At 37.3% G+C, this 15439-nt stretch overlaps 1 protein-coding gene across 18 annotated transcripts in view; it reads left to right on the top strand.

Moving 5' to 3' along the window:
* The window catches only part of ZNF260 (zinc finger protein 260), a 114639-nt gene that overhangs the window by 1714 nt on the left and 97486 nt on the right, over positions 1 to 15439 (top strand). For 3 of the 18 annotated variants that reach the window (XM_045045497.1, XM_045045495.1, XM_045045488.1), the window contains exon 2: positions 13905 to 13975. The exons of 7 other annotated variants lie outside the window; for them this stretch is intronic. The gene's annotated coding sequence lies outside the window, so the exon portion shown is untranslated. Of the gene's footprint in view, positions 1 to 7199; positions 7263 to 7968; positions 8183 to 13529; positions 13578 to 13904; positions 13976 to 15439 lie in introns of those variants that run through there. 8 more of the 18 variants (XM_045045499.1, XM_045045491.1, XM_045045489.1 and 5 more) reach the window with 7 other exon arrangements.

Raw genomic sequence — 15439 nt, 5'->3', positions numbered from 1 at the left:
GAATTACACATTAGATACTTTAGATATTCTTCAGACACGAGTGGAAAAATGGCATGGTAGATGGTTTGATTGATTTCAGACTATATAATGGTCTTTGAGTCTCGAGCAGGGATCAGCAAACTTTGACCTTGCAGGCCAAATCCAGCTTGTATCCTATTTTTTTATGGCCTGTGAACGAAGATTGGTTTTAGCATTTTTCAATAATTAAGAACATGTCAAAAGGAGAATGGTATTTCATGACATGTGAAAATTATATGAAATTCAAATTTCTGTGTCTACAAATAAGTTTTTGAATTTGATCAATAAAATAAATTGTGGAAATTTGTTATCTCTCTTATTAAATAAGCACCTACATAATATCCTTGATTTTGCTTTTGGCCCACAAAGCCTAACATATTTACTCTCTGGTCCTTTACACAGGTTTGCTAACCCCGAATCTAGAGTATCTAAATGAAAATCTTAGTTTTACCATTGAGTGTTTTTGAGTTTGGATAATATATTCAGTATCTTTCTATTCCATAACTTACTGTTTGTAAAATGCAAATAATAATATGAATTTCAAAGGGTTTTTGTGAAGATTAGTAGTTAATATTAACAGGGCACTAGAACAGTGGCTGACAATAATAAGTGCTTATGTTAAAAATGTTATTATGTGAACCATCTCAGTCATTCCACATTCATAATAAGGAGCAGTGAAAATGAGAAGTTAATTGTAAGTAAGAAAATGGGCCATGTGCTCAGATGGTCTAGAATAGGAATCCTTCACCTTAAATGATTTGCCTTGGAACTGTATACCCAATTGTATATTTATTTTATTTTATTTTATTTTATTTTATTTTATTTTATTTTATTTTATTTTGTTTTTGTGTATGTGTGTGTTTTATTGTTGTTTTTTTGTTTTGTTTTGTCTTGTTTTGGTGTGTGTGTGTGTGTGTATTTATTTTATTAATGCATATATATAATGCATTTATTAATGCATATAATTTTATGATAGTACCAAAGGTGTACATGACCCAAACAGGTTTTAAATCACTAACCTAGAATCAATAACTTATACCTGGAAGTCAACTTTAGGATGAGTTTGCCCAAAAATAATTTCCTGTATTATGTAAAATTGTTAACCACATTACATCCAAATTAATCTTATATAATTAAAAAGATATTCTGATATAAAACATATAAAATATAATGCTATGCAGTATTCATGTTTATGAACAAAAGTAGTCAAGAAATTGCTAAATTATAAAGTTTAACTATTATAGGCATTTCTCAGCAATGTTTTAAGGATGATATCCAATATGATACATTAACTGGGCATTCATTGGAGAAAGGCAATGATAAAGCCACATTTATTAAGCCTCTACTATGGATGAAACAATTTAGTCTGAAAATGTCACCCGAGTTGTCCTCATTCACAGGGAAATCTTTAGTGTCTCATATTGATGAAATACAGTAAAACAAGGTACAAGACTTTGTAAGTTTATTTCAGTCACACTGGTTTTAGTGCTATTTATTACCAGTTATTTTGCCAGCTTGTTTGTTTTCATAATAAGTAGAAAATAGCCCACCCTACAATTACTTTTATAAATATGCTTGAAATGGAAATTGTTATAGATTCCTGATGAAGAAATTAACATAGTCTTCTTGAAAAAATTATTAACCTAAGCTGAACTTATAAAATGGAAAGTTTTAAAAGTACTCATAATTTTAGCAGCCAGAAGTAGTCACTGTTAACATTTTGCTATACATTATTTTAAAGTTTTCCTTGTACATATGTTTCTGATTGTGTTTTTTTTTTTTTTAGAAAAGTTTATAAGAATTAGTCATTAAATGGGGCGCCTGGGTGGCGCAGTCGGTTAAGCGTCCGACTTCAGCCAGGTCACGATCTCGCGGTCCGGGAGTTCGAGCCCCGCGTCGGGCTCTGGGCTGATGATGGCTCGGAGCCTGGAGCCTGTTTCCGATTCTGTGTCTCGCTCTCTCTCTGCCCCTCCCCCGTTCATGCTCTGTCTCTCTCTGTCCCAAAAATAAATAAACGTTGAGAAAAAAAGAATTAGTCATTAAAATAAGACCTCTTAGGGGCACCTGGGTGGCTCAGTTGGTAAAGCATCGGACTTCAGTTCGTGAGTTCGAGACCTGCGTCAGGCCCTATGATGACAGCTCAGAGCCTGGAGCCTGCTTTGGATTCTGTGTGTGTGTCTCTCTCTGCCTCTCCCCCGCTTGCACTCTGTCTTTCTCTCTCAAAAATAAATAAACGTTAAAAAAAAAAAAAAAATAAGACCTCTTAGTTTGAAAAAGGAATTCAATCCAGTCACTGGTTTTGTTATACCTCCATGTCTGTAGTGTCAAATGACAAAACTAAAACAATTTAGTAATGAGTTTGATGTCTTTTACTCAAAGGAAAACAGTCCATAGGTTGGAGGAGTACTGTGCCTCACAAACAATGCAACACTTTTCTGGAGTGATTTTGGGCAAGAGAGAGTTTAATAGAATGTTAGAAGAGGCAACACGGAAATGGTGTGATTGGCTAAGAGGTCAAGGATTTCCTTATAAGACTAACAGGTCCTATTTTTTAGGGTAAGGTAAGCTAGCTAAAGCTGAGATGAAGGATTGTGATTGGTATATGTTAGGTTTCCTTGACAGGTATTTCCCATTAAGTGCAGGCTAACTAAAGTTTAGATTTGTGATATGAGCTGGGCCACTAGGGTAGCCTCCATTTTGTGGGCCTTGATATACAAATTAACTTTATCAGTGGGGATAAAAAGGAAGTGACAATGATACCCAACTGATTTGACAGACCTTTTGGAATTATACAGATACAAATTTATGTATAATTCCAGGAGATCAAATGATAAAGTAAAGGTACTCAGAATTCTTCAGGTTCTCAGTATTTCCTTTTTACTTTCCTTTTTTTAAATATAAATTATGCTGACAAGGATGTATTTATAATTTCCGACAACAGAATTGGATGTTAGTAGTTATAAATATGCATAAAATTCTGGCTTAGACCAGGGACAAGACTGAGTTTTGTTAATATTTTCAATTTGTTACCTAAGTGGATCAGATTCTCTGAGATAGTTTGTTTTTTTTTAAAAAACATGTGGGGGTGGCGGCAGGCAGAGAGAGAGAGAGAGAGAGAGAGAGAGAGAGAGAGAGAATCCTAGGCAGGCTCTGTGCTGTCAGCGTAAAGCCCAATGTAGGGCTCAGTCCCATGAACCATGAGATCATGACCTGAGCTGAAATCAAAAGTTGATGCTCTACCAACTGAGCCACCCAAGCACCCCTTCTCTGAGCTAGTTTTATGAGACAGAGTGATGACTCTCTATAGTTGCTGTCTTCCTTTTCTTTCTGAAAATCTGTGTGATAATGTTAATGAAGACTATATTTGCAAGTTGTGCTCTGTAATATATTAGCGTTATAAAGAAGAGCAGGCCTAAGAAGCTCAAATTTCACTCTCAAAAAATGATAAGAGGGGCACTTGCCTAGTTCAGTTGGTAGAGCATCAACTGTTGATTTGAGGGTCATGAGTTCACGTGCCACACTGGGCCTGGAGCCTACTTAGAATTTTTTTTTTTTTAATTTTTAAAGGGGTTCCTGGGTGGCTCAGTCTATTAAGTGTTAGACTCTTGATTTTGGCTCAGGTCATGATCTCGCAGTCATGGGATTGAGCCCCTCACTGGGCTCCACGCTGAGTGTGGAACCTGCTTGAGATGCTTTTCCTCTGCTCCTCTACCCTGTTCTCTCTGTCTCTAAAATAAAAAAAATAAAAAAAAAATTAAAAAAAAGAAGAAGAGTTATGGAGTAAAATTAAATCCTCAAAGAGGCTCAAAGAGGTGTGACCATGCAAAGAATGGTGAAGGGATGATTAAGAGAAGTTGGTCTTATTTGATTACTCATGGAAAAACTTAGAAATTCTTTGTATTTTCTAGGAGGATATAAGATTGGCACTTGACTGACCTGAGTGTTAGGATATGTTGAGATCCCATGATTTGTGAGGCTTTTAGGATTGAGTCGGAGTAAGGTTGGGACCTGCATACAGAGAGATCAGGGATCAGTCATGGAACGATAAATACCAGAAAGAAGATGTATTATGTACTTAAAAAGATTTTGCCGGTTTAGCATGATTATCTATGTGATTCTGGACCATTTTGCATTTTGTATCCTCTAACTCAGGATCAAAGAAACTATTCAGTGAGAGATGGTGGATCATCCAAATTTAAAAGGAGTAGATAGCTATAGATTCCCATCAGTAGAAAAGATGTTAGAGACTTTTTCCCCCCCGACTTAAGCATAGTAATATTAAAAAAGAATTAAGGATGATAGGTGGACTATATTGTAGCCAATACAAAAATTTACTGAATAATTTGGCATAAGGGTAGTGCTTAGGATATATTTAAAATTTTTTTTAATGTTTATTTATTTTTGAGAGAGAGAGAGAGAGACAGAGCGCAGGCGGGGGAGGGGCAGAGAGAGAGGGAGACACAGAATCTGAAGCAGGCTACAGGCTCTGAGCTGTCAGCACAGAGCCCAACAGAGGGCTCTAGCCCACAAACTGTGAGATCATGACCTGAGCTGAAGTCGGATGCTTAACATACTGAGCCACCTAGGTGCCCCAGGATATATTTTAAAATAATGGTCTCATACCCAAACCCAAGTAGGTTAGGGAATGATAATGTGAGATATGAAACAATTAAAACAATGGCAACTAGGAAAAAAATTATGTGACCTAATGATGAACCTGAAGCTTAAAGAAATTTTTTAATTTTATGTGAACTCTAAGCTAAAGATTTAATACCATATTAGAAAAGAAATTCCATAAATTATATTTTCTTAGTCTGTAATGTAAAAAAAGGATATAAAAGTGAACATTTATTGATAATTTATGATAGCTGTATAACATGCAGTTTGCTTGTAATTCACTACTTCACTTAATTGGTTTATTGTGATTATTTTCTTCACTTCTAGCCATGTTTCTAGACATATTTGGATAATTGAGGAATCACATAATATATAGGAACTTTTGTGTAAAACAACCAGATTTCTGGAGCGCCTGGGTGGCTCAGTCAGTTAAGCATCGGACTTCGGCTCAGGTCATGATTTCGCTGTTCGTGGGCTTGAGCCCCGCATCGGGCTCTGTACTGACAGCTCAGAGCCTGGAGCCTGCTTTGGATTCTGTGTCTCCCTCTCCGTCTGTCCCTCCCTCACTCACACTCTGTCTCTATCTCTCAAAAATAAACATTAAAAAAATAAAAAATAATAAAACAACCAGATTTCTTAAAAATATGTAGAGAATCTGTTTCTGAAACACATTTCTGTAACTGCTCTTACCGTAGATTTCCAGCCATAGCCTATTTGCTTGCTATGTAATAGCTCCCTTCTTGGATTTCAAACCTGAAAACATTTTTTGAATTTCACCAGGAATACTTGAGTTTGTGCTTTTAGGGACGGGTAGCATTCAGGATTGTGGCCTTTAGACTTCTCTTGAGAGAAGTGAGAATATCTGGGTTCTGCTCAAGAGGGAGTTGTGCTGAGATGTGATGATGGAGAACAGCAGCTTAATCTCAAAAGGCTAAACTCTGCTTCAAATGATTCAGAATATGCTCTCTGGAATATAAAGGTTATCTTTTAAGAAGCTAGGTAAAATTTTTTACCCTGTTTTCAAAGGAATGGGTTATGCTTTGTTGTGTTGCAGATAATACCTTTAAACACCTTTACTATTCTTCATGATATTGAGATCTTTCTTAGGCCCATCATATAATTTCTACCTTCCTTGATTCTTAGGGAGCTAAATGTGACTTGTGGGGCAACTAAGGAATATCCATTGTCAAGTAAACCAGGTGTTAAGTTGTGTTTGAACTTCAAATTGGTAAAGATGTTCTGTTATTTTCTGACCCACCTTTAGAGAGAACAGATCATTTGTACTGATTCTCAAAATAATCTGTAAAATTTACATGGTGATGGATTGAAACAAAGTAATTTATTAAAAAATAAAGTGAACATGTTCATTTCCTGCAACAAAAATTGTTTTATACCTACTCTGTCATTGAAAGTTACAATCCATGAACTTTGCATATATCAACATTTATTTAGCATTCTAGAAAAGACCTGTGACTGTTTCAAAAAGCTCCATTTTTCCTTTTAGCAATTAACAAACAAAAATATAATAATCATAGCTAACACGGTTCTCTTTTTACACTGTATTGCCTCTTAAGACAAAGAGCCACTCTGGAGTTAAATAAAGTAAGACCTTTCTTTACGACTCTCATCTCTCTTATTCTTTGTGATTCTTTGGCACTCTAGTAACCCTAAAGTTCTTTCGATCCCTATGCCCTTCTCTGAAGTATTTCATTTTTGCCTATCAGTCATTAGAAATGTAACTAATTCTCAAAGTGCTTTACAAAATTAAAAAAAAAAATTTAAATTTGTTTTAATTCTTTTTTCTTAAAGTTCATTTATTTATTTTGAGAGAGAGACAGAGAAAGAAAAATCCCAAGCAGGCTCCACACTGTCAGCATGGAGCCGGAACAGGGCTCGAACTCATGAGATGTGAGATCATGACCTGAGTGGAAGTCAAGTGTCGGATGCTTAACCCACTGAGCCACCCAGGCGCTGCAAATTTGTTTTAATTCTTATAAGTATTTATATATCATTTCTTACTTATTTCTTATGTGCCACTGTGGCCACCTTCTTGTAGCAAGAGAAGGCTGGGAGAGTTGACAGAGCTCAGTTGAGTGAGGGCTGATCAGGCAGGGAACTTTAATTACATCTGTTATGCCTTTTTAAAAAATTTCACTTTTCAATTGTTTGCTGCTAATATATCAAATTAGCCAATTATTATATAATAACTTTGTATCCAGAAATTCTGCTAAATTTACTATTAAGTGCTGGTTCCTGTCTTATGGATTCTTTAGGATTTTATAAGCAAATAATTGCCATCTATAAATAAAGTTTTTCTTTTTCTTAGCCAGTGTTTATATCTTTCATTTATTTTTATTGCCTTGTTTTAATTGCTAGGACTTCCACCAGAGTGTTGAGTAAAAGTAGTGAAAGTAGACATTGTTGCTTAAATTTTTTTTTAATTAATTAATTAATTTTTTTTTTTTTTAATTTTAGGGCATGGGAACAAGGGACAGAAGGAGAGAGAAGGAATCTTAAGCAGGCTCTGTGCTCAGCACAGAACCCAACATGGGGCTCAGTCCCACAACCCTGGGATCATGACCTGAGCCAAAATCAAGAGTCGGACACTCAACTGACAAGATACCCAGGTGCCCCATGCTTTTTTTGATCATAGAAAGATAGTATTCAGTATTTCATTACACATAGCTGGAGGATTTTCATAGATGCTCAATCAAATTTGGCAAGTTCTCTTCTATTCCTAGCTTGCTGAGAGTTGTTACCATGAAGGGATATTAAATTTTGTAAGATACTTTTTTAAAAAATATTTATTTATTTCGAGAGAGCAGACAGGGTAGGGGCAGAGAGAGGGAGAAAGAGAATCCTAAGTAAGCTCCGCACTGTCAGCACAGAGCCCAATGCGGGGCTTGAACCACGAACTGTGAGATCATGACCTGAGCTGAAATGAAGAGTCGGACACTTAACTGAACCAAACCACCCAGGTGCCCCTATAAGATACTGTTTCTGAATCTAGTGAAGTGATGTCTTTTCTCCTTTATTCAACTAATATGATGAATAAAATTGACTGGCATTTGGATGTTAAATCAACCTTGTATTTGTGGATCATATTGTATTTCCTTATCTATATTTCCAGATTAAATTTGTGAAATAGAAAAACATGTATTGGTCTCTGCCCACCCGATCCCTGCACTGTTCCTGGTACCTGGTATAGAACTTCTAAAACCCTTGTAATTTCTGAAGTGATAAGGATACTAGGAGCGTCTTTTGTTCTAATATTTGGTCTTTGACTCTGGTTCCTGACACAGAGTTCCTATGTTCTTTGAAATTTCCTAATAGGAGTGTCTTTTGTTCCAAGAAGGCAACTTCTGGTGATCCTCTGGAAGAGGGATGGTCACCAGAAATATCAAGCTATGATTAGAAACTTGGAATTTTCAGCCCCACCCCCCTCCATGAAAAGGAGAGAAAGAGTAGAGATTGAGTTAATGATTGATCATGCATGTGTTGAAGTCTCATAAGAATCCCAAAAGTACAGAGTTTGGAGAGCATCCAGGTTGGTGAATACATTCATGTACTGGGAAGGTGGTGTACCCCAGCTACCTGGGGACAGAAGCTTCTTTGGCTCAGGACTCTTCCAGACTTTACCCTGTGTTACTCCTCATCTGGCTATTCATTAGTATCCTTTATGATATCCTTTATTTTATAATAAATTACTAAACGTAATTAAGTGTTTCCCTGAGTTCTGAAAGCTATTCTTGCAAATGGTCAAACCCAAGGAGGGGATCATGGGAACCCCAGTTTATGGTCATTCAGTCAAGAGTACAGGCAACAACCTGGAACTTATGATTGGTATCTTAAAAGGTGGGACAGGACCATTTTGTGGGACTGAGCCCTTAACCTATGGGGTCTGATGCTACTGTCAGGTACATAGCACCAGAATTGAATTAAATTATAGGAAACCCATCTAGTGTTAGAAAATTGCTTGGTAGGGTGAAAATTCCCAAACATTTGGTGACCAGAAGTGAAGTGTCATAGTAGTGTAAAAGTAAAGGAGAAGCTCAGGAGAAGTGTGTTTTTCCTACTCAAATTCTTTCTTTCTTTCTTTCTTTCTTTCTTTCTTTCTTTCTTTCTTTCTTTCTTTCTTTCTTTCTTTCTTTCTTTCTTTAAGTAAGCTCTAAGCCCACTGTAGGGCTTGAACTCATTACTCTGAGGTCATGAGTTGCATGCTCTACTGACTGAGCCAGCTAAGTGCCCCTCTTTTTTTAAATTCCAGTATAATTAACATACAGTGTTATATTCGTTTCAAGTGTACAATATAGTGATTCAACAACTCTATACATTACTCAGTGCTCATCGAGGTGACTGTACTCTTGATCCCCTATTTTACCCATCCCCCTCACCAACTTCTCCTCTGGCAACCATCAGTTTGCTCTCTATACTGAAGAGTCTGTTATTTTGTCTCTTTTTTCTTTGATTATTTTCTTAAATTCCACATGTGAGTGAAATCATACGGTATTTGTCTTTCTCATTCTGACTTCTTTCATTTAGCATTATACCTGTAGATCCATCCATGTTGCAAATGGCAAGATTTCATTTTTTAGGCTGAGTAATATTTCATTGTATATATACACCACATCTTCATCCATTCATCTACTGCTGGATACTGGGTTGCTTCTGTATCCTGGCTATTATAAATAATGCTGCAATAAAACATAGGGGTGCATATATCTTTTCAAATTAGTGTTTTCATATTCCTTGTATAAATACTCAGTAGTGGAATTAATTACTGGATCATATGATAATTCTATTTCTAATTTTTTGAGGAACCTTCATACTATTTTCCACAGTGGCTGCACCAGTGTGCATTCCTACCAACAAGGCAGGAGGCCACCAACAAGGCAGGAGTGTTCCTTTGTCTCTACATCCTCACAAACACTTGCTGTTTCTTGTGTTTTTTATTTTAGCCATTCTGACAGGTGTGATGTGATACCACATTGTGGTTTGGGTTTGCATTTCCCTGATGATCAGTGTTGAACATCTTTTCACATGTCTGTTGCTCAACTGTATGTTTTCTTTGGAGAAATGTCTGTTCATGTCTTCTGCCCAATTTTTAATTGGATTATTTGTTTTTTGGGTGTTGAGTTGTATCAGTTCTTTATATATTTTGGAGATACACACACACACACACACACACACACACACACACACACACCCTTTATCAGGTGTGTCACTTGCAAATATTTTCTCCCATTTAGTCGGTTGTCTTTTACTTTTGTTGATTATTTCCTTTGCTTTGCAGAAGCTTTTTATTTTGATGTAGTCCCAATAGTTTGTTTTTGCTTTTGTTCCCCTTGCCTCAGGAGACATATTTGGAAAAATGTTCTACAGTTGATGTCAGAGGAATTATTGCATATGCTCTTTTCCAGGATTTTTATGGTTTCAGTCTCACATTTATGTCTTTAATCTATTTTGAGTTTATTTTTGTGTATGGTGTAAGAAAGTGGTCCAGTTTCATTCTTTTGCATATAGCTGTCCATTTTTCCCAGCACCATTTGTTGAAGAAACTGTCTTTTTCCCATTGCATATTGTTAACATTTTCTTAAGCAATTTTCGTAAAGCTGGGGCCCCTGGGTGGCTCAGTCATTTGAGGGTCCAACTTTTGATTTCAGCTCAGGTCATGATCCCGGGGTCGTGGGATTGAGTCCATGACAGGTTCCCTGCTGAGTTTGGAGCCTGCACGAGAGTCTCTCTCTCTCTCTCTCTCTCTCCCTCCCTCCCTCCCTCTCGCCCTCTCGCCCTCTCCCTCTCCCTTTACCCTCCCACCCCCTGCTCCCCTGCTCACTCACTCGCTTGCACTCTCTCAAAAAAATTTTTTTTTCATAAAGCTTTTGGCACATCATTTTCTTGTAATGTCTTTGTCAGGTATTGGTGGTATTGTAGTACTGGCCTCTAAAAACAAGATGTGAACTCTACTCCTCTATTTTCTGGAAAAGTCTGTGTAAAATTGGTATTATTTAAATGTCTGGTGGGATCCTATGGTAAAAACAGCTGGGCCTGGAGTTTTCTTTGTTTGTGGTAACAAATTCAATTTATTCAATGGGTATTGGGCTATTCAGATACTATAATTTCATCTTTTTTGTTTTCTTTAAAATTTTTTTTAAATCTTTATTTATTTTTGAGAGAGAGAGAGAGAGACAGAGTGTGAGCAGGGGAGGAACAGAGGGGGCGGGGGTGGACACTGAATGCTAAGCAGGCTCCTGGCTCTGAGTTGTTAGCACAGAGCCTGATGCGGGTCTCGAATTCATGAACTGAGTTCATGATCTGAGATGAAGTCGGGTACTTAACTGGCTGAGCCACCCAGGCACCCCTCATTTTGTTTCTTTTTTTTTTTTTTATGGTTAAAGCACACACCGTCCACAGAGACAAAGAATTCTGCAAGAACAATGAACACATTCTTAATCCTTTAGTTCACCCACAATCCATGAATATTTTTTTATATGAAATTTATTGACAAATTGGTTTCCATACAACACCCAGTGCTCATCCCGAAAGGTGCCCTCCTCAATACCCATCACCCACCCTCTCCTCCCTCCCACCCCCCATCAACCCTCAGTTTGTTCTCAGTTTTTAACAGTCTCTTATGCTTTGGCTCTCTCCCACTCTAACCTCTTTTTTTTTTTTTTTCTTCCCTTCCCCCATGGGTTCCTGTTAAGTTTCTCAGGATCCACATAAGAGTGAAACCATATGGTATCTGTCTTTCTCTGTATGGCTTATTTCACTTAGCATCACACTCTCCAGTTCCATCTACGTTGCTACAAAAGGCCCTATTTCATTTTTTCTCATTGCCACGTAGAATTCCATTGTGTATATAAACCACAATTTCTTTATCCATTCATCAGTTGATGGACATTTAGGCTCTTTCCATAATTTGGCTATTGTTGAGAGTGCTGCTATGAACATTGGGGTACAAGTGGCCCTATGCATCAGTACTCCTGTATCCCTTGGATAAATTCCTAGCAGTGCTATTGCTGGGTCATAGGGTAGATCTATTTTTAATTTTTTGAGGAACCTCCACACTGCTTTCCAGAGCGGCTGCACCAATTTGCATTCCCACCAACAGTGCAAGAGGGTTCCCGTTTCTCCACATCCTCTCCAGCATCTATAGTCTCCTGATTTGTTCATGTTGGCCACTCTGACTGGCGTGAGGTGATACCTGAGTGTGGTTTTGATTTGTATTTCCCTGATAAGGAGCGACGCTGAACATCTTTTCATGTGCCTGTTGGCCATCTGGACGTCTTCTTTAGAGAAGTGTCTATTCATGTTTTCTGCCCATTTCTTCACTGGGTTATTTGTTTTTCGGGTGTGGAGTTTGGTGAGCTCTTTATAGATTTTGGATACTAGCCCTTTGTCCGATATGTCATTTGCGAATATCTTTTCCCATTCCGTTGGTTGCCTTTTAGTTTTGTTGGTTGTTTCCTTTGCTGTGCAGAAGCTTTTTATCTTCATAAGGTCCCAGTAATTCACTTTTGCTTTTAATTCCCTTGCCTTTGGGGATGTGTCGAGTAAGAGATTGCTACGGCTGAGGTCAGAGAGGTCTTTTCCTGCTTTCTCCTCTAAGGTTTTGATGGTTTCCTGTCTCACATTTAGGTCCTTTATCCATTTTGAGTTTATTTTTGTGAATGGTGTGAGAAAGTGGTCTAGTTTCAACCTTCTGCATGTTGCTGTCCAGTTCTCCCAGCACCATTTGTTAAAGAGGCTGTCTTTTTTCCATTGGATGTTCTTTCCTGCTTTGTCAAAGATGAGTTGGCCATACGTTTGTGGGTCTAGTTCTGGAGTTTCTATTCTATTCCATTGGTCTATGTGTCTGTTTTTGTGCCATGTTTCTTTTTTATAGTAAGTTGTATTTTTCAAGAATTTTGTCCATTTCATGTGTGTTGTCAAATTTGTTGGAATGAGGTGGTTTTTAGACTTCTAATATTTATGTATTCCTTAGTGATAAGCTCTCTTTCATTCCTGTTATTAGTGATTTGTCTTTAAGATTTTTTATTTTTGATCATTTTAGCCAGTTTTAATCAATTTTGTTGCTCTTTCCAAAGAAATCACTTCTGTTTTGGCAACTTGTGTTTTTATTTCTATTTCATTTAGTTTTTCTCTTATTTCCTTGTAGGTGCTGATTGTTTTTAGCTTTTTAATTTTTTTTTTAATGTTTATTATTTTGAGAGAGAGAGCGTGCAAACAGGGGAGGGGCACAGAAGGAGGGGGAGAGAGAGAATCCCAAGCAGGCTCTGCCCTGCCCTCCAATGCAGGGCTCAAACTCACAAATTGTGAGATCATGGCTTGAGCCAAAATCAAGAGTCAGACGATGCTTCACCGACTGAGCCACCTAGGCGCTCCTTGTCTTTAGCTTTCTAAAGTGGAACCTCTGGTTACTGACTTCAGACTTTTCTTCTAATATAACATTCAAAGCCAGAAATTCCCTACTTTAACTCCATTCCACAAATATGTATATGTTGCATTTTTATCAATCACTTAAAAATACTTTATTTCCCTTTTGATTTCTTCTTTTACCCATGCATTATTTAGAAGTGTGTTGTTTAATTTCCAAATATTTGTGGATTTTCTACATACTTCATTTTTACCGATTTCCAACTTGCTGCCATTTGATCAGAGAATATATGGTATATGATTTTGATCCTTAAAAATTCATTAATACTTTATGTATGGCCCAATTATATAGTCTGCCTTGGTGAATATGCCATGTGCACTTGAAAGGAATATGTATTTGATGGTCATTAGGTGAATTATTGTATACATATTAATTAGTCCAAGTTGGTTGATAGTTCATATCATTTATATCCTCACTAATTTTTTCTTTCTTTCTTTTTTTTTTTTTTTAATAGTTGAGAGGTGGATATTAAAATCAGGGCTGGGATGACAGTAATGCTGAAGTGAGTAAAGCCCCTGGGGTGCAAAATTTAAGGAGGCACTCATTCTTAGGGTCATGCAAGTACAGTGTTGTTTGATGCTGTTTTTAGGTACATACAAATATGTGATAATTATGTCTTCCTAATGGCACATGACAGTGTGCCTTTGTCACTGGTCTAGCTTATCTGAAATTAATACAGTCACTTTAGTTATATATACTATATCTATATACATTATAAACTCCACAACACACTGCTTTTAATAGTCATATGTAGTTTAAAGAATTTGAGATAATAAAAAGAGTTATTATATTTATCCAGTGAGTTACCAATTATGCTGTCTTCCTGCAGATCCTGTTTTCCCACTGGTAGCATTTTGTTTCAGCCCGAAGAGCTTCCTTTTATCATTTCTTGTAATGCAGGTCAGTTGGTGACAAATTCTATTAGTTTTCTTTTATCTAAAAATGCCTTTATTTTGCATTCATTCTTGGATACATTTTTCTCTGGATATGGAATTCTGCTTTGTTAAAATTTAAATAATTTTTAAATTGCTTAGTGTACACTGCCACCTCTAATTCCAATCCAGTTTAACAGGGTGATACGATGTATTATTACTTGTTACTTAGTTACTCTGCATGTATCCAGTCTGCCATCCATACAGACCCTAACATCTGCCTGAGTTTCTCTATACATGTCAAAATATGGGCCCAGACCCTAATTCTGTCCCCAGTTGTGGTCACAAAGACTGAACTCCACCAGCCCCAGCTTACACTCTCACAGAGAATATGTAAACACTTCTTTTTCTATACCTCTGTTTTAAAATTTGGAGGGAAGAAATTCTCTTAGAGCAAGCCCTGATACTAAGACCCTATGGCAGGCATGCACATCAAGTTAATCAATCTCTTTAACCGAGAACTGAATACTTTCATTGTAGACACATGCGCCCCAGGCTGTTTATATCATTTTTTTTAAAATTTGTATTTATTTTTGAACGAGAGAGAGTGTGAGTGGGGAAGGGACAGAGAGAGAGGGGGACAGAGGATCCAAAATGGGCCCCATGCTGACAGCAGAGAGTCTGATGTGGGGCTTGAACCCACGAGTCATGAGATCATGACTTGAGCTAAAGTCGATGCTTAATTGACTGAGCCACCCAGGTGCCCCTATTATATACAGTTTTAAATGTGTTGTCCAATTAATTATATTCTGCCTCTATGTTTATTAATGCTTTCCTTCTACTTTTCTTTGTTTTACTTTTTTTTTACGTTTATTTGTTTTTGAGAGACAGAGGGAGAGTGAGTGTGCTTAAGTGGAGGAGTGGCAGAGAGATAGGGAGAGAGAGACAATCCAAAGCAGGCTTGCACTGTCAAGCATGGAGCCTGTTGTGGGGCTTCAACCCACAAACCATGAGATCATGACATGAGCTGAAATCAAGAGTCAGATGCCCAACCGACTGAGCCACCCAGGCGCCCCTCTTTGTTTTACTTTTTTTTTTTTTAATGTTTACTTATTTTTGAGAGAGAGAGAGAGAGAGAGCCCGAGTGAGGTAGGGGCAGAGTGAGATGGAGACAGAGGATCCAGAGAAGGCTCCGCGCTGACAGCAGAGAGCCCAGTGGGAGGCTCAAACTCATGAACTGTGAGATCATGACCTGAGCAGAAGTCAGATGCTTAATTGACTGAGCCACCCAGGCACTCCTTGTTTTACTTTTTTTATCCCTAACTTGTTGAAAGGGGTGCCTCATTTATTTATTATTTTATTTTCATTAATATAAGCATTAAGTGTATGATTTATCTTCTGACCACTATACTTGTATGCCCTAGGTACTACTGAAAAACCATTTAATGTTTGTAATCTTATGGTTTCTAGAGGTTATTTATTTATAAGTTTT

Source organism: Felis catus, chromosome E2, assembly GCF_018350175.1.
Source record: "Felis catus isolate Fca126 chromosome E2, F.catus_Fca126_mat1.0, whole genome shotgun sequence".
NCBI lineage: Eukaryota > Metazoa > Chordata > Mammalia > Carnivora > Felidae > Felis > Felis catus.
The sequence above is the reverse complement of the archived record's forward strand: the minus strand, read 5'-3'. Positions and strand labels throughout refer to the sequence as shown.